Source organism: Olea europaea, chromosome 6, assembly GCF_002742605.1.
Source record: "Olea europaea var. sylvestris chromosome 6, O_europaea_v1, whole genome shotgun sequence".
NCBI lineage: Eukaryota > Viridiplantae > Streptophyta > Magnoliopsida > Lamiales > Oleaceae > Olea > Olea europaea.
In genome coordinates this window covers 28783338-28804828 of record NC_036242.1, presented here as the reverse complement: position 1 = coordinate 28804828, position 21491 = coordinate 28783338, and positions in this window count along the sequence as shown.

Sequence of the window (21491 nt, the reverse complement as noted above, 5' to 3'; positions counted from 1 at the left end):
TGCACTTATAATATCCAGCGATCGAATCCAACACCTAGGATCTGCTTCATCGGAATTCTGAAAAAGCACAGGGGAAAAAAATTTCAAAAGTTTGAGTCAGTTAGAGAGAATTTTCATCCGTCAGTATGTGACTGTGAAGAAAAATAAATTATATTTTAAAGGGAAGTGATATTCGATCTCGTTCGGCCAAATCGGTATGACGTTTTTTGTCCTGCTACGGAAAAGTTTCAAAACTAGTATATTACCCAATTTAAATTAAAAAATAACGAAAAATAAAAACGTAGAAGCCACAAATGTGTAACAACGTTTTGAGTCGTGCTATAGTTAGAGAATTTTTTTACAGAAAATCATTACAAATAACACTTAACAAAGCATCATTGGAACGTGATAAGAAAATAAAAAATAACAGTCCTATCGCACACTACCACATCAGTTTCGATACAAATTCTATAAAAAAAAAAAATTCTGTACTGATGGCTTTATCCTAATATTTTTGTCCTCTTACCACTTAAATTAGGTTTCGACCTTGTCATTTTTGTGCTAAAAAGTATGTTCTACCTACAATGACTATAACAATGCTATCAAAGTGTAGCGTCGTTTTCTCGAATTTGAGGATAGCTAATTCCAGCAAAAGACTGATTTTGTGGAATTTTTCCAATTTGAATAATTTGGTTGCCTTGAATGTTTATTTTGAAAAATGCCATGGAGTGCAGACAATTTATATTTGAATACAATGAATCACATTCTTTTCAAAAAATGCATTTTGTAATAATTTTATGACGAAAAATGTGTAGTTAAAAAATAAGGAAAAATTTTAAATTTGCGTGTAATATTAATTTGTTGAAAAAAAATATGATTGAAATTGAGTCAAATCACTATTCAATAATGCATTTTAATGGAAAAAAGGGGGCTCAAACAATGGCAAAAGAGCACAAAATGTACATCTTTTACAAATTTCACACATCTTTTGTTTGGAAAAACAGACTTGCATAAATTATATTCAAATAACTTACATTTTATGTGCATAAAATCGAACAAAAGTTTAGCTTACCAAAATCGAATATGTCAATTAGAAACAAGAAATGCATGAATATGAATTTGGTCGAAACAAAAGTTCAACTATTTCTCCTTAAGACGATAATGTCCCGCACAGGTGGTAACGATTTTTCGATATTCATCTCTCAAGATGCAACAACCACAGCTCATAGTAGGAGCCCTTCAAATTGCATAGACCAACGAACTTACTTATGTTTTAAACCCTCTTTATATGAAACTCGACTCCACGTAAATGCAGAATTTTGAAGTGAAAATACATTAGTGTGAAATGCAACATGAAGTGAATGGATGAACGAAAACAAAACATATATGTCTCTATATGGCTGTTAAAAAGGTTTGTCTTAAAAGACACAATTTATGAAAGAGACATAACTATTGGAATTAGTCTCTATAATTGAAAAGATACGTTTCTTAAAAAATGATAATGGCAAAAGTCATAATCTTTCATATGGAAAGACGCATATTGTCAGCCAATTAATTTCTAGAATATTTTATAATATTCTACACAATGTTTCAATAATTCACGTATCTAAGTTATTTAAATCGCTCGGAATGAGTACTTTGCCATTAAGATCTATCCAAAGCAAAAAAAAGAGGATCGAACTTTTCCCATTCGATTGACACGAGAACAATCTTCATTTTTTGATGGGTTTTCCGCTTCTCACAGCTGCTCTTTCAATACCTTCGGATATCTGGTGCCACAGCAAACAAAGCTCCCAAAGAGGTTGCCGAGCTCAAAGACACTCCCCAGAGCTGGAAGATGGAGGGCAAATTTTTCATTTGCCAAATTGGATCCGTCCCAATTAGGAAGAGTAGGGGCTTCAGGACTATAAATGTTTAAAGATTAGGTCAGAACTATACTGGCTTGCTCAATCCTTCTTAGTGAAAAATAACTCTACAGACTATGTAGGGAAATGCACTATGGGGACTCAAGCTCTATTGTCCAATCCGAAGAACTAGAGAGTATGACTAGATGATTCTCAAGTTCAGAAATCTTGTACGAGTAGTGAAAAAGTATAGAGTACTTTTGTACAACATTTGGAGCAACGACCACAACAGTTTTGGAATGATTAATTTTTCATTTACCAAATAACAAGTTCTACTTAAATAATTAAGAATTGGTCAAAATCAATTTCACATACAAATTTTCAACATTTTCCCACATGACTGAAAATCAATGTAAATGACTATGCAGACGCTAAAGAGAATTCAAGTGGAAAGCTATTGCATCTGAATAAGTACCTTATGGGTTTGAATCTTTCGTAGTGAAATACTATCAGATTTACTTGGCTAAATCAGTGAACGAGATGTCTTAAACTATGGCCATTGATGTAAACCAAGACAATAATACTTACACAATAACCTCTTTAACACTTTCAAGTTCTTGCTATTGTATTCGTTTTGGCTCTGAGTAGCTCTTGGGTTCTATAAGTTTTTAGAGAATTGAAGCCTTTAAAAATTCTAATAGAAGTTGCCCCACTTCACACTTATAGAGATGATATTCTTAAATATCTGACGTACCCCACTTGCATAGTTTAAGATATAGGAATTATTAAAAGTATAATTTAATCTAAACTTTCTGTAGATAGTACTTTTCTTACCTTAGGAATGGATAGGAGTTAACTCCAAAGTGTTTTTAAATCTTCATAACTTAGTTGTCTCATTGAACCAAGATTTTGGGATCTTCGGTCAACAAAGTTGGGTTATCATTATAAAGATCCTTACATGGTAGGTCTTAAGCCCATTCCCCTCGATCTACAGTATACTTGATCTCTCGATAAATTATTTCTTAGTGGATCCATGAGTTTACACCATATGAGATCAATTCTTAATGATATTATGTCTTCGACATATATACATTGAGACTTTCCATAAATATGACATATTGAGTCTAATTAAATATAGCTAGCTATCACAATTTCATTTAATCGGCACAGATAGTCGCCATTAAGGAATCCTCCCATATAATATATGAAGCCACATTCTTCTATCTAACATTCATCTAAAGCTCTACCATATTCCAATTAGAAATTTGTTTGAGGATTTTTAACACAACTGCAATAAACATAGTAAAATTTTTACTAAGGGTGCGTTTGATTGCACACATTTTCCAACCTAATTTCCTATTTTTATCTTGTTTGAGTGACAATTTTTTTCAGGGAAAATATTTTCTCACTTTTGATCACGTGACCTCATTTTCCTTGAAAACAAGAAAAATATTTTCCCTGAAGAGGGTGGATTTTATTTTTGAATTCAACCGTTCCAAAAAATTCTCCACCCACGTTAACATCTCTCTCTCTCTCTCTCTCTCATCTCTGTCCACGTAAAAATCCATACCGTCTTTCTCATCTACTCAATCGAACTAGGAACAAGAAATCGACTACCCATCTCTGCTTCCATATCTGCCTCCAGGGAAATCATTAATGGCGAGGAGCAGCAAATCGTTGTCGAGCAGGTGGAGATATTTAAATCCAACGTATTATTTGAAGAGACCAAAGCGATTGGCGTTGCATTTAGAGTTTTCGTCTTCGGCACCTTAGTTGTTTGGGATGTACGCGAGCACGAGGTAAGATTATGTTAACATTTTGGTTTTAATTTGATTGTCATTTTATCAATTGAAATCGATAAGGATTTGAATTTCGTTTTTATGCTTTGGCGTTTGAAACAAAGTGTATGACGGAACAGTAATTGTGATTTTTGTGTCAAATAATTGAAGGGATCGATTCGACCGAAGGTTAAGCCTTCTCCTTTGATTCAGAATTCCTCAATCTTCTCTCCAAAATTCATACGAGCAATAACGACTAACGAGCTCCAATTCCAAATAGAAAAGGGTCAAGGGTTGGACTTCCAGTCTTCCACCGATTGTTTACAATTTATTTTCTCCAATTGAGAAATCAGAAATGCAACCCAAACATTTCTTTGGTTAACTATAGTATTTACCTCTACGCCCAGGAAAATCAGAAGGAGAATGGAGAAAGAGTGCCTATAATGTACTGCCTGTTGGTTTAATCAGATTGATGGCACCAAAATTAGATGAATAATACTGATTTGATCTATTTGAGGCACAACCTTGAGCTAAAAGCTGTCAATGATGGGCCATCAAGTAATGCAGCTTCTAAATTCTCATTGTGATGTAAGGTAAATGTTTAGGTAAATTCTTATTTTGTTGAACATTGAATCTTAATTTTTTTTTTTTTGTCAATAATACATGAAGAGTAAAATAGAAGATTGGTTATGTTAAGGTATACGTTCAAAGGTGAAATGTCCTTGCTGTTGTCCGTCAAAGTTAATTTAAAGCTCTATTTTGTCAAGCTTTTATACTCGACCTTCACTTTATCCTGTGACTTTATCTATAAAGAGTGAAATTGCAATTTTTTTTTATTTTTTTTTTTCATTTGATTGTAGAAAATTTGTTTACAGACTCGTTTTTATGTTTGGTCTGCATAAATGACCTTCATTGGCAAAACAGAAGCCAATTTGTCATGTTAGCAAAGTGATAGTAGATTTTTGATAACTTCGATGGAGTTCTTGATAAGATAGAGCCAACTAATGACATTAGATACCCAAGAATATTGGCCTATTGTCCCTACCAGTGATGGAAGTATTTGAGTTATATTTTTTGCTGGGCTTGGTTAAAACAGATGGGCAGTGGGTTATTTACCTGTTTGAGTCATGAGGTGGATCTAGGTGGTTCTGTAGGTTGTTGTTGGGGCTACATGTACTAAGTTAATATGGGAATGGCTGGTTAGTTTAGGGGAATGGTTAGGCAAAGATTTTGAGAAGAGTTATTTGAAGAAGTATGGAAAGAAAGAGTGTTGGTCTACAATTTTGACGTTCTGGCCAGATTTTCTCTTTTTTCATCTTCTCTACCAATTCTACTTAGTCTTACAGCTAAAGATTTATCATTTATACCGTCATTTTGTATAGACTTGACAGATCTTTGCTACTTTTTCCGTTTTCTCAATGTATTATTTGATGTGCTCACTTCTTTCACATGAAAGTCTATCAGAGAATGCTTATACTCTTGTGGTGGAGGTACTACGAAAACTGGTGTCTATTGCACCTGTTCATTGCCATCTATTCATCATTGAGCTTGCTGGTTTAGTTCAAAGCCTCACCAAGTCTGCAACTGAAGAGTTGCATGTTTTTGGAGAAGTAGAGAAAGCACTCCTACCTAGTACTACTTCTCATGGACCTCCAGTGTTCAGGGTGTTGCAAGCCTTGAGCTCTCTTGTGGTTTTGCTCAATGACAAGGACAAAAATAACAAGATTCTCCCTGAGGAAGAGCAAGCTGCTGCTATCTCTGTGGTGGGGGACATTAATGTGACTCTAGAACCATTGTGACAAGAGCTGAGCAACTGTATAAGCAAAATTGAGAGCCATTCAGATACATTTTCTGAGCAATCGCCTTCAACATCTGTTACAGTTATTTCTAAACCATAGGGAGTGGTGCCTTCACTTCCTGCAGGTGCTCAAAATATTTTGCCAGACATTGAATCCTTTTTCGTAACTTGTGAGAAGTTGCATCCTGGTCAGTCAGGGTCAGGACACGATTTTGGTATCAATGCAGTTTCTGATGTTGAAGAGGCTGTTGCATCTATTTGTTATCAACTTCGCATGAGGTCGGCACAGGATTTGAAGGGAAGGTTGACTGTTCATTTCCAAGGTGAGGAAGGAATTGATGCTGGTGGAACCTCAAAAGTGCCTTTAGAAGGATTTAGTGCACTTCAAGGCATTTCTGGATGTCAAAAATTTCAGATTCACAAGGCATATGTTAATGGGGATCACTTGCTTTCGTCTCATACATGTATCAATAAGTTAGATCTTCCAGAATTTCCTTCCAAACAACATCCGGAGGAGAGGCTGCTTGTTGCTATCCACGAAGGCAACGAAGGATTTGGGTTCGGCTGAGAACCAGCCATCGTGCAGATGAGAACTACTTTATATAGATAAAATCTTGTCAGGAAAGAAACAGTATTTATTTATAAGATGATTCTTGAGGTTGTTCTAGTATCTGAATCTGAATAGACAAAAGCATTGATAAACTAACTGTATAGTCCAATATTAAGATTTCAACCCCAAAGTAATAAAAAGAGATCCCATCCTTTGGTAATGTTTGTTTTGTTTGTGTAGAAAATTGTTTTTACTTGGCTATGAAGCCTGATATTAATGCTTGCATTGTAGATTATAAAATGTGTTTCTTGTAGGTCACTTACATGTTTACAAATTTGAATGTTAGATGTTGTGTTGTTAAATTTTAGTGATAGCTACAAGTCTGCATACAACTGTACAAAAAAAGGTGAAATAAGTGCTATTCCAACTAATGTAATTTTTTAAAGTTCTCAACTGGGGAAATTTTGAGAAAAGAAAAATACTTATTTGGAGGTAAAATGTGCCCTTATATTATAATAATACAAATTATGTTTTGTTAGTGATTGTGAGAAATAGTTACTGATAAATCAACCAGATTCTTACCATAATTTGTGTTCAAGGTTTTGTGGATTCTAGATTTGTGTTCAAGGTTTTGAGCTGCGTCAATCTTATTCATATTAATTTAGGTTGTGTTTTTTATATCTGGAACAAAAATTTCAAGATTCACCAACTTCAAAATATATATGTTATTTAAATTGATTTATGTTTCGATACTTGTTTTGGATCATTGTGGTGTTTTACTTTGAATGCGCGTGTATACCTGGAGTAGTTGTATTCACAATTTTGTGCAATATAATTTATTTACCTGATTAAAAAAAAGTATAGAAGCTTACTTAGGTGTTCAATGTTTGTTATTAATTTATTAAATTAAGTTGCGGCTATGGAATATTCATGTTGTTGGCCGTGAACAATAATCCAATTCGAAATCATAGTTAATTGAACTTTGATAAGATTTGCTTGCTCTTTAAATTTGATGTAATCTTATTATTTTCTATCATATTATTGTCGAAATATGACTTTTCCAAAAAAAAAAAAAACATAATCATGGTGCGGGTGCAATATTAATCTATTTTTGAAGAATATTGTTTAATGTTTCTAAAAATTGATTAACAAATTTTCATGGAAAGAATTACAATTTTCCATGGAAAAAGTGACAATTTCCATGAAAAATAGTGGTTGTCAAACAACTAAAGTTGGAAAAAATGACAATTTCTCTGGAAAATAATGGTTATCAAACACCAAAAGATGGAAAATTGCAACATTTTCTAGGTTGAAATTTAAGTCAATCAAACACGTGTAATTTACAATTTCCATGTAAATAATTTCCAGGCAATTGAATTACCTGAAAAATATTTTCTTTCCATGTAATTTTCCTACTTGCAATCAAACGCACCCTTAGGTCTTCATGTGGAGTGGCACTGAACTGGTTCATGGGCTCTTATTCTTGACTTGGCTCGTGTCCTAGACGAGCTCAGGCTTTTTCGGCCCACTAGCCGACTGGCCTGTTCGTTTACCTAAAAGTGGGGCTTGGGCGGCTCTTGGGCTGGGCTCGTGATGGACCGAACTAAGTTTGGTCATGAGCTTATCGATTATTTTTTAAAGAACAATGAAAGCAAAAGTAGATTTATTAATTAATTCAATGAAGGCAGAAATGGAGTTACGACAAATGCGTTACTCTCTTGTAGCTAGCTGGTGATAGGGTCTGGTGGTGTGGGGAGTGTGGCTGAGATTGGCTACTTTTAAGATCATCCATCCAAGCACATGCATACGCATATAAGATACATATAATTACTATTGTTTTTGAAGTATTCATGACTAATTTGATAAAATATTTTTCGAAATGTGTTATAAATTTGGGCTGCCTCACTATTTCTAAAGAGCTGGGCCTCTTTAATTGGTTTAGTACCCGGGTCATTTATCAAAAGCGTTCTTTTGTGTATAACGTTTTCTACCTCTTTCAAGGGAAGCTTTCTGCCGTACACATGGCTTCTTGGCAGCCTTTGATCTGTGACGATTAGTCTTGAGTATTTAAGTTTGGGCTCTTCATTTTCGACAGATAATTAGTCTTTCTCTCTCGATTGTTCTATCTGTGTATGAATTAGGGTTTTCAGAAATTGGTAACCTTCATCTTCGTGATGATTTCTCTGTAATTGAGTGTTGAGAGTTGTTTAGAAAATCTTTGTGTAAGATTTGTTGTTACCATATTTCAAATAGAGAGGCTAGAGAGAATTTGAAGAAATCTGTAATTTTTTCACACATTTGTACGATTTCTTGGAGATTTAGTGGATCTAGAGCTTAATTGTGCAGTCGATGCTCAACAGATGAGTAGGTCTTTGTGACTGAACATCTGGAACCTTTAAGGGTGAAAAATACTCTGTGTTCTTGTTCCTTTTCTAAAATCTTGTTTTTTTATTTCTCAAAATCAAACAAACACTTTGTTAAAAATACCAACAAGTGGTATCAGAGCGGGTTTCGAAAAGTAGTTTTTTCTAAATCTGTTGAAATCTAATTTTCTAAAAACCCTAGTTCTTCGATCTACAAAGAACCAACTGCTAGTTGGACTATTTTTTTTTTAAAACAAGTTATCTTCGTGGGGAATTTGTTTCTCGCTTACTCGATACACTAAGGTTTGTACTCAAAAATTTTTTTATTGAAAACAATTGTTAAAATTTCAAAACTCGTACTTGACTCGGTCAGATCTATTATCCTGATGAGTTTTTGGTTAACTCTATTTTAACTCACACTGAGTCTTGTCGAGTTGAGTCAATATGTTCCGATTCCTTGCTGAGTTTCTAACTCACTGCTGAGTGCTACTGAGTCTCTGTGACTCGCTGTTTAGCTGACCTGATTTGACTTTCTTGGATCAATTCTGGTAATCTGACGGTACTTTCACTCTGAAATCTTGAGATTTCAGATTCCGGTAACCTCTGAAACACCCTCCTTAATTCTGAAACTAGTTTTCGGTTAATTCTGAACAAGGTCATTAAGGTCAGTAACCTGCCATTGTTTTCCTTTGTCCAAGAACCCTTGAGGATCTGAGAATCTGAGGGAGCAGTGGACTCTAGGGTTATAACTCCTTAGACCAAAATTCAAATTAACTCTTGTATCAAGTATATTTGATTCTCTGTAATCTTCAATAATTGCATGATAAGTAGCAAAAATTAAATATCTATTCTGTACTGCTTTCATATACTGCAATTGCATTATACAACTGCCTGCATTCATCTTGTGTATTGTACAACTGTTATTTTGTGAGTATATTTGTCAATACGTCTACTGTACAAAAATTTGAAGTCCAAATTTGGTATGGTACTGGGGATTTTAGCCTTTGGCGTTAGAAAATGAGAGCATTATTATTGTAACAGAGGTGTGCTGGGGCTTTAGATGGCACTTGGCCAGCTGAAATCAATGCCTATAGAAGGTAAGAAATTGATGAAATAGCCTGGAGTACTATTTTTCTTCACCTCTCTGATAGTGTAATTAGAAAGGTTGGGGAAACCACTGATACTCAGGCTCTATGGACTAAATTGGAATCTTTGTACTTAACTAAGACTATGCCTAATAAATATTATCTGCTTAGGCACTTTTATAATTTCAGATTTGATAATACACTGAATCTAGAAGAAAATATTGACAGATATACTAAACTAATCCAAGATTTAGACAATTTTGATGAGAAAATTTCAGATGATCAACAGGCTGTTGGCCTACTAAATTCACTTAGTGAAAGATACAGAGATATCAAAAATGCTTTAGAATATGGGAGGGAAAACCTTACTGTTGATATTATCACAACTGCCCTAAGAAATAAGGAACTTGAACTAAAGTCAGAGTTCAAAGATTCAAAAATTAGTGAGGGTCTCCGCATAAAAGAGAAATAAATCCAAAATAAGAAGAAGAATGTATGTAATTACACTTCCTCTAATAAGGGCAGATTTCAGAAACAAAAATATAAGGACAAAAATAAATGTCAGAATAAAACCAAAAACTAAGTCAGGAAATGTTACTATTGTGGAAAGACAGGACATCTAATCAAAGACTGCTTTAAGAAAATTTCTGATTCAAAACAAAGAAACAGTCATGATGATACTGTAGCTCTAACCTGCAATAATAAACTTGACATTCAGGGTGTTGTTCTTGCCAACATACCAAAAAGAGACCCAAATGAATGGGTCCTTGATTCTGAATGCACTTTCCACATGTGTCTTGTTAAGGAATGGTTTGTTGAATTTGTTGAACTCATTGGAAGTCAAATTCAAATGGGGAATGACACGAGTTGTCAGACTAAAGGCATTGAAAAGTTGAAACTCAAATTTACTTGAGATAAATAATATTAGGTATGTACCTGATTTGAAAAGAAATCTAATATCCCTAGAGGAGTTAGATGACAAATACCACATTTTGATTCATAAAGGGCTTATAAGTATAAATGATGACAATGAGGAAGTCATCACCTCTCATAAGACACATGGGATTTACACTATCTTTGGTGAACCTCTTGTAGGTTCCACCTCCACAGCTGTAAATCCTAAAACAAATCAGTCTCTAATCTGGCATAAAAGACTTGGCCACATTTCAAAAAAAAGGTCTTCTTTTCTTAAATAAATTTGGCTGTTTTGGAAAGGATAACTTTGAAAAGTTAAATTTTTGTGAAGACTGTATTTTTGGAAAACACCAAAAACAATCTTTCAGACCTAGAATTCATAAAACATCATACATTTTAGAATATTTACATGCTGATTTTTGGGGACCAGCCTCTATAAATACACGAGTGGTTTTAGATTTTATCTACTAATAGTAAATGATTTTTCAAGAAAAACATGGACCTGTTGAAACAAAAATCTGATAATTTTCAAATCTTTAAACAATGGAAGTTGATTATTGAAAATCAAACTAACAAGAAAATTAAAGCACTTAGAACTGACAATGGACTTGAATTTTGTAATACTGAATTTGATTTCTTTTGTAAAGAAAGTGGTATATTGAGGCACATAACTATGACATATACCCCGCAATAGAATGATGTTGCTGAAGGAATGAATAGAACCCTATTATAAAAGGTCAGGTGTATGCTATACAGTTCTGGCTTACCAAAATTTTTTTAAGAGGAAGCCCTCAAAACTACAACCTATCTTATAAATAAAAGTCCATCAAGTGCTATTAACTTTCAAATACCTGAAAAATTATGGTCAGGAACTATACCAGATTACAGAAAATTAAGAGTTTTAGGCTGTGCAGCCTATGCTCATCAAAATGAGGGAAAATTGGAACCTAGATTACAAAAATGTGTCTTTCTTGATTATGGAAAGGAAACCAAAGGATATAGACTTTGGGTTAAGGAACATAATGGTTTTAAAGTCATTATAAGTAGAAATATCATATTCAATGAAAATGATAAGCCATGCTTGAATTCATCTGGACCAAAATCAAATGAATCCACAATCATAAAGGAAACTATTCTGAAAAATCAAATTGAAAGCCCTATTGATCAGATTGAGGTGGAGACCACTCAATCTGAAACTGAAAGTGATCAGCTTGAACCTGTATTTGAATCTGAAAATACACCCCTTACTGATTATCAACTAACAAGAGATAGGGAGAGTGGAAATAGAATACCCTCTACCAGATTTAATACTGATGAATATGTCACCTTATTTTCTGGTCTGGATTCTTTGAATTCAGAACCAAACACTTATGAAGAAGCTGTTAGTTATCCTGACTCAAAGTTTTGGAAGGAAGATATGGATGATGAAATGAGTTCCTTGATAAAAAAAAAATGACACTTGGGTGTTAGTGAATAGACCAAAAGACAAAAGGATAGTTGATTGCAAGTGGATCTTCAAAATAAAACAAGGAGACTCTAACTCAAAAAATAAAAGGTATAAAGCTAGATTAGTAGCAAAAGGCTTTACCCAAAAGGAAGGTGTAGATTACAATGAAATCTTTTCACTAGTTGCTAAGTACACCTCAATTAGAATTCTTCTTGAATTAATTGCACATTTCAACTGGGAATTAGAACAATTGGATGTCAAGACAGCTTTCCTTAATGGTGAACTTGATGAAGAAATATACATGAATCAGCCAAAGGGATATTAGGTAAAATCAAAGACCCAACAGGTTTGTCTACTAAAAAAATCATTTTATGGGTTTAAGCAAGCTGTCAGGCAGTGGTATATAAAATTTTACTCTTATGTGAAAACCTTGGATTTTATGAAAAGTAATTATGATTCCTGTTTTTTCTTTAAGGGCTTTGATGGTCTGGATCAATTTATCTGCTGTTATATGTTGATGACATATTACTTGCATGCCATGATAAATCTGAAATAGAATCTGTTAAGTTTAAACTGAAATCAGAATTTGAAATGAAAGATTTAGAAAAAGCTAAAAGAATCATAGGAATGGATATAGAAAGGGACATAAATAATTACATGATGTGTTTAAAATAAGGAAACTATGTGAAGAAAATTTTAGATAAGTTTTCTATGGTTGAATGTAAATCTGTATCCCTACCTGTTGCAAATAATTTCAAATTATCATGTGATCAGTCACCAAAAATTGAAGATGAAATTGATAGAATGAAAAATGTTTCATATGCTAATGCAATAGGATCCATAATGTATCTTATGGTATGCACTAGACCAGAGCTGGCTCATGGAATAAGTATTTTGAGTAGATTCATGGCAAACCCAGGTGAAACCCATTGGTTAGCAGTTAAATGGATGCAGGGGCGAATCCAGGAATTTGAGTCAGCACGGGCGGCCGTTGACCATCTACCGCCGATCGCAACAAAATATTAAGAGTCCGTTTGATGCCATTTTTTTTTTGGTAAAAAATGTATTTTTGAACAGTGATTTCAAGGAGAAAGTGTGGTTAAAAATAAATAATTTTTTTGAATTTACGTATAATATTATTTTATTAAAAAATGTGTAAATAAAAAAAAAAAGAGAAAAAATGGGAATCGAATCAAGCCTAAAGTTTAAATATAACAATTATTTTGTTCAAATTGAATATATATAATTTTGCTATAAGAATAAAAATGACTCATTAAATGACATTATTGTCAAGTTTTGTATAATTCGAGCGCGGATTCTAATATTTACAATTTGGCTTAAACTAGTTAAAATGTAATAAATATTGTTTTGTAAGTGAGTTGACACAAATTAAGAAGTGCCACAATGGTTAAGTTGGCAACAACCCTTACAAAAGTTTACAGGTTCGAATCCCTCTGCCTCCATCTTCATAAAAATTTTGATAAAACTTGTGGAATATGAATGATGTACAAAAATGCCTTAATAAGGAATTGAACCCTAGACGTCATATAAAATTATGCAACATCCAACCAACTGATCTACATGGATTATTGAGAACAAAATGACTTACCAGCAATATAAGGTAAACTTTAATCTGTTGCCAACAAAAAAAAAAAATCCTCCTGGCGGATCCAGCACGCGCGGCCGCGGGGGCTCGCCAGGTGCTGGATCCGCGCCTGAATGGATGCTTAGATATCTAAAAGGATCATGCCATTTAGGAATACATTTTAAAAGATGCAATGAAGGTATAATTCTAAAGGGTTATTGTGATCAGACTTTGCTGGAGACTTAGACAAAAGAAGATCTACTCCATCCTATATTTTTACTCTGTGTGATAGTTGTATCAGTTGGAAATCACAACTGCAAAAACTAGTTGCATTATTTTCAACGGAGGCAAAATATATTGCTGTATGTGATGTTGTTAAAGAATGTATTTGGTTAAGAGGGTTATTAAATGAAATTAGTTTTCAAAATGATTCTGTAAGAATATTTACTAATAACCAAAGTGCTATACATCTGATTAGAAATCCAGTCTATCATGATAGAACAAAGCATGTTGACATAAAATTTCATTTAGTGAGGAACATGGTTGAAAAATGTATGATTTCTTTAGTCAAGATCCCTACAAAATATAATCCCTCTGATTTAGGTACCAAGATTCTTCCCTTAAACAAGTTCAAAAATTGCTTAATGATTCTGAATATCACATAAGATTAACAATTAGTGATAAACTAGAATCTTAAGCCATGTATAGAATTCAAACTAATTTCTAATTTTTGTTTTTTACAGGTTATGGGAGCAAATGAAGCTAGTGCGATCTCTAGATCCATTAATTGAAACAAGAAATAGCTCAGCAAGGTGGAGTTTGTTATAAATTTGGGCTGCCTCGCTATTTCTAAAGAGCTGGGCCTCTTTAACTGGTTTAGCACCCAGCCCATTTATCAAAAACGTTCTTTTGTGTATAACGTTTTCTACCTCTTTTAAGGGAAGCTTTCTGTCGTACACGTGGCTTCTTGACAGCCTTTGATCTGTGAGGATTACTCGAGTATTTAAGTTTGGGCTCTTCATTTTCGGCAGATAATTAGTATTTCTCTCTCGATTATTCTATCTGTGTGTGAACTAGGGTTTTCAGAAATTGGTAACCTTCATCTTCGTGATGATTTCTCAGTAGTTGAGTGTTGAGAGTTGTTTAGAAAATCTTTGTGTAAGATTTGTTGTTACCATATTTCAAATAGAGAGGCTAGAGAGAATTTGAAGAAATCTGTAATTTCTTCATACATTTGTACGATTTCTTGGAGATTTAGTGGATCTAGAGCTTAATCGCGCTGTCGATGCTTTGTGACTGAACATCCAAACCCTTTAAGGGTGAAAAATACTCTGTGTTTTTGTTCCTTTTCTGAAATCTTGTTTTTAAATTTCTCAAAATCGAACAAACACTTTGTTAAAAATACCAACAGAATGAATAATCATAAATGATGAGTTCATGATGACGAGCTAAAGGTGACTGCCGAAAATGGATTTGTTAATCCAATATCATTGTCAAGTTAACTAAAATTCTATTTGATGTTAATTTGATTCGTCTTGCTCAAATTTTATAATGGACCGTTTAGTAATGTTTTATAAAAATATAAAAAATAGAAAATTCAAAGTGCTCGGGGCACGTGTTCTAAGACCATTTTATCTTTGCCAGTGATTCGATCTGGGTTACAGTACTCGGATTAGTAGACATGTACGGACTATAAATCAGCCATTTACGATTGATTTTTCTTCACAATATGGCATAGTGACAGACACAAGCTAATGGTGTAGTATGTGTTTTGCTCCAACGTACGAAACTCTAGATCTAGCTTAATCTGGTTGGACAGAGGTGTTCACCACCGTGTACTTGCTCTTGGAGAATAACTAAGAAGGTTGAATGGTTTGCAGCAATGAACTGTTCAAAGGATTCAATCATTCAAAGAAATTAAATAAATAAATAAAAATAAAAATAAAGAAAAAAAAAAAATAAATGAATATTATATTATTAACGGTTCTTTTTTATAATTCAATCACTAGAATTAATAAGAACGTATAAATAGACTTGGGGTTTCCAAATTCAATAACTAGCTTTTGAAATGTAGCTCTCAAGATCCGTATTAATGGTATTAGAGTAGGCACCTTGTATACCAGTTGCAATCGAGTGTCGCGTATGATGATGCTGGCATAGCAATGTTCAAATTCAATCTAGAAAATATGAGTTTTTGGTACGTGGTTTATATGGATTTGGGCTCTTCAACTTCAACGGCTAGTTTTGCAATATGGCTCTCCAAAATCTATATCATACATCAATAAAATTCTTATTCATGTTCTTATTGGAAATCCGAAAATAAATTTTTGATATCATACTCCCTGTGTATGATTTTCGATTTCAAGAACGGATTCCATATCCAAAAATTTGTTAATTAGTTTTAAAAGTTGCTTAACAAAATTCATATCCTATATAAACTTATGCCAGCAAACAAGTTGTGTATATATTTAACATATGAACTGCCAAACCGATGGATAATTATGCAATGAAAGCAAACATTTTATTCTTATTAACAAGGTGCCATCGAAAATATGTTTTCAAGAATGCCCAGAGTTGCATGTAAATGAAAATACAAAGATATCAGATTCCTACTCTATTGCTGCACCTCTGGTTGCTTGATACTCTTTCTTTTCTGTCTCGAGTTCACAGTGATGTATCCATTTGCAAAGGCTTCTAGTGCTCTGGTAGTTGGCTGCCGGTTTCTTGTACTATGCCTTTGCACAATGTTCGTACTTGCTAGCTGCTCGTCTGGTTGCCTGATGCAAGTTTCTCGAAATTTTCTTTTCTGTCCAGATTTTACAGTCAAGAATCCACTAGCCCAAGCCTCTAGTACTCTTGTTGTTGGCTGCCGGTTTCTGGTGCTCTGCCGCCTCTGCAGATTGGTGCTCGATTGCTGCTCGACTAGTTGGCTTCGTTCACTTCCAATTTCCTGAGTCAAGTTCGGATCTACTGATGCACAAGTTTCTCTATTCCTTTGAAGCATTTCACTGTCAGATTTAGGTGAGCCTCTAGATTCACTCACCTGATTGAGTTTTCCATCAGAGATACTTGTATCGATAACTGAAGCTGAGTTATGATGATCTTCAATCCCAAGCAAATCAGGTTCTTTGGCAACTTTGCTCAATAATTCAAAAACAGAATCAAAGTAATGCAGTCCTTTCACCAATCCCTCTGAAAATTTATATCCAGGCATTAGAAATATCTTTGAGTTAGCAGTATACGCCCGATTCTTGGATTGCTCTGAGCGCCAGCCTTTATTCTCTAGACGCGGCCAAATTGCTCCCGAAAATAATCTGTTCGAGGAATCTTTGGTCAATCGCTGATCACCACGAAGGATATTGATAATTTCACCAAATTTAAGAGATGAGTATTTGTTGTCTACTGGCATCTGTGGGTTTGTAGGGGAAACTATTCCAACGCATGCTGCATTTACAAGTGTGTTTATCCCAAACATGGCATTCAAGGTAACAATATGATCTTTGAGAGACATGTTTGTCTCTCGAAATGCCTTAGAAACCTACAAAACAAACCACAAAAATCATAAGAAAGCAGAATTAGGACAATAGGTAATCAATTGTATTAAAAAACAAGTTAATACTCGTAACAAATTAACTAAAGCACCTGTACTAAGTGTGGATGATATGCATCTGATGTGATGAGACGTAAACGAGATAACATCTCCTGCACCGTCAATCCTGAAAATATCTTCTTCGCTCCTTCTCTTCTGGTTCTCATCTTTCGAAATTCTTTAAATGTACGATGTTCTTGAGAACGATAAAACTTAGTGTAGTAAAATGACAGTATGTCGACCATGCCTTTACTTTCAAGGAATTTTTGAAGCCGATCGAATTTCTTCCCGAAAATATACAAACCAATATTGAAGACATCTTTCTCATTTTCACTCCAGTTCTCACTGCGGAACTCAAGAACCGAGAAGTCTTGATTTCTACAGACAGCCATTTTATCTGAATCTCCTCCACATTCAGTGAATGGTGGGATTTCAACTTGATAGTCGTCTCCGATTGGAACCATCTGCTCAAAAAATAAGCTAAATTAAGAAATCAATTAATTTTGCATTAATCAGAAGAAGAAGAAGAAACTGTAATGCACTCACTCAGTTTAACATGCAAAATCAGAGGCATGCATGCAGCAGAATTTTAATGAGTACAACTGTGCTATCTCGAAAAGGATAAAATCAATAACCATTCAATTTCAGTGTACAAAAAATTGTGTCACTTAAATAAAAAAGAAAAAGAAAAAGAAAAAAATTGCTCATAAGTTGAGTACTGTTGTAATTTGGGGTTCAACTTATAATGATGTGTTTATTGGAATGATAATACATCCATATGGGTGGGTGGAGCAAGTACAAAAATGCTAAAAATGAAAAGAGAAGAAAAAATGGAGAGACCGAAATTTGGCCAAGGATGGACGATCGTCCAACCTCATTTTCATTAACCGAGGCCAAAACCTTGGTCTGGGAGGTTGCCCCATTTTGTATTAGGTGATCACCCAAACAAATTTTTTGACCATTGGGTTTGAAATTTCTTGTTCGTTTTTGGCATCTTTTCGTGAAAAAATTCATCATTTCACGAGTCATTGAGATATTTTCGTGGCGTATGAATGAGAATCTATATATATGATATAAATTCCGTTCATTTAAAAATAATTAAACCACCAAGAATTGAGATCATTCCACATTGAAAGAGTTTACAAAAGTATCTTTACATATTCAAACATCGTATGTGTTCTACAAGTTTTGGAAGTAAAACATTGGTGTTTTAAATGTTTTCTTTTTCAATACTTGATTAATCCTACAAATCATTTGTAAGAAGTCCTTTAAACACTGCCAAGAACTAAAGATGGCTCTGATACTATGTTAAAACTAAGAGAATAGAGGAACAATTGTGAACAACTTCTGTATTCTGTGATGAATAAAACTATACAAGAACTCTCCTTTTATAGGTGAAGGAGGTAAGCACATAAGGTAAGTAATTAATGCTAATTACACAAATCATGCTCTAATTATACAATTATACAAATCATGCTCTAATTATACAGTTACACAAATCATGGAGATTGGTCGATCAATATAATTAGGGAGATATGCTAACAAACACCAATTAAATTCTAGAGGGAACAAATATCATTTGAGGACAACAATCTCATGTTTGAGCCTTTCTTCCATATTTTGGTGTACTTGATTCCCCATTTTGTTTTCTTCTCCATTCCCCTAGAATAATAATATTCCAACAATCTCAAACGATATTTTGATGGAGAACGAAATTACCATGGTCACTATTAAACTTATGAATCAAGACGTTGTTCGTTTGCATCGATCTAATAGAAAAAATTTCACTCAATAGCAAGACAAGTTGAAGTTCCTTCTCACGACATTGAAGATTTTCTACATCCTTGATCCAGAGTTGGTAATACTACAAGAACCAACAAACGAAGACATCGATGCCGTAATAGCCAAAAGTCATAAACGTTAAGAAGATGAATTAATTTTTCGTGGTATAATCTCTACACCAACACATTATTAGCAAAAGAAATTTAAGATGCATTAGAAAACAAATACAAAGCCGAAGAAAAAGAAAAAGAAAAAGGTACCAAGAAATTCTTGATATTTAGGTATTTTGAATTAAGTATCTTGCAAACATTCCTCTTCTCCCCCAAGTACATGAATTACAAATACTCGTCAACAAACTAAAGATAGTCAATATTGAACTTTCGGAATCTTTCCAAGTGGAAGCAATTATTGCTAAACTTCCGAACACTTGGAAATGATATCAAAAGAAGATTCTTCGTAGTTCGACAATTACTCTTTGGAATAAGTTGAAAAAAATCTTTAAATTGAGGAAGAATTGAGACATCAAAAGCCAATGCCGTTGAAAAGATCGAGTCATCCAACAAATCAAACAAAAGGAAACCTTCTAAAAACTTTAACAAGCTTAAGAGGAAGTCCAAGGGAGATTGTTTTGTACGTGGAAAATTTGAACATTTTGCAAAGGAATGCCAATATCGAAAACAAAATAAAAAAGAGGGAAAACTTAACTCCATTGAAGAAGATAGCATTGTGGCTACAATGAGCAATATCAATGATATCAAAAGCAAAGTCCCCGATAGGTGGTATGATACATGTGCATTCGTGTATCATATGAAAAGTCCCTCTTCAAGACTTATCATAAATCAAATAGAAAGTAATAGATACAAATGTGTAATGGAGACAGCTCCAAAGTGGTAAGAAAAAGAAATATTGATATCATCTTTACTTTTGGAAAAATCATTTCTTTAACAAATGTACTACATGTTCTTGACATGAATATGAATTCAGTGAGTAGAGATCTCTTGGAAAAATTGGACATCAAAAATGTTTATGAGACCAAAAATTTGTACAATCCCAAAATGGGAAATTTGTTGAAAAATGTTATTCCTACAAAGGAATTGTCAAAATATGTATTGCTGACGATATTAATAATAATAAAGTTGATTTTGCTTACTTGGTAGATTATTTTACTTTATGACATGCTAGATTAGATTACATAGGTTCTAGTTCAATGAAACTATTGCTCAAATGTGATATGATTTCATACAATGTGAATAATGCTTATAAATATAAAACATGCGTAAATCTACAATGGTTAAGAAGTCTTATCAAAGTATGAATAAGACTTCTCAAATTTTAGAACTTATTTATTCGGACATATGTGAATCTAATGGCATGTTAATTAGGGGTGGAAATAGATATTTCACCACCTTTATTGATGATCACTTTAGGTATAATTATGTTTATTTTATAAAACATAAACATGAAGCATTTGATATGTCTAAAACTTATGAAAATGAAGTTAAAATCACTTAATTAAAGAAAATAAAAACACTTAGAAGTGATAGAGGAGGAGAATACTTCTCTAGTGATTTTAATTCATTTTGTGAACAACAAGGTATAGCACATCAACTTTTTGCACCTAAAACATCCGAATAAAATGATTTAGCTAAAAGAAAAAAAAAATTAGTTGAATGATAAATATCATGTTAACACATGCTAAGTTGCCATTTAACTTGTGGGGTAAAACTTTGTTGAGTGTATGTAGAATATTAAATAGAATTATTTCCAAATTTCCAAATGTTTCTCCTTATAAATTGTGAAAAGGAAGAAAATCAATTATTTGATACTTCAAAATGTGGAGATGTCTTGTATATTGTAAGAACACAGACCCTAAAAGGACCAAGTTGGGTCCAAGAGGTATCAAATGTACCTTTGTTAGATATGCTAGGAATAACAAATTATATAGATTATTGAATTTAATGACCAATGTGATAATAGAATCAAATAACGTGGAGTTCTTTGGGAATTCACTATCTTCGAATAATGAATAAAGGGAAACTCATAAAAAGATTCCTAGCTCTAGTGAAACACAATATGAAATATCTTCTAATGATGTTAATGAAGCTAATGAACCTCGAAGAAGCAAAAAAACTCGGATAGAAAAGACTTTAGGACTAGAAGAAATTGATTTTCAATTTATTTCACTTTGCTTAGTAGAAGAAAATGAGAATAATGTTTGTTTTTACAAATGGAAACTGATCCTAAAACTTATAGAAAAGTTATTGCTTCTCATGATAGTATCTTTTGAAAAGATGCAATTAAAGATGAGATTGATTCAATTATGTCAAACAATACGTGGAAACTCGTCAATTTACCACTTGGGCCTAAACCTATTCGTTGTAAATGGGCGTTTAGGAGAAAATATAATATAGATAGTTCTCTTAATACCTTTAAAGATAGATTGGTAGCCAAAGGATATTGACAAAGTGAAAGAATTGATTATTTTAATACATATGCACTGGTAGTTAGAATAATATCAATTAAGATATTATTTGCATTAGTTTCCATACATGACTTACATATTCATCAAATAGATGTCTAAACGACATTCTTGAATGGGGATCTCGATTAGGGATTTTATATGGAACAACTTGAAGGATTTGTTTTACTCAAAAATAAGCACAATGTGTTTAAATTAGTAAAATCGTTACATAGTTTAAAATAAGCACCTAAGAAATGGCATGAGAAATTTAACTTAGCAGTTATTTCATATGACTTTAAACATAATAGTATAGAT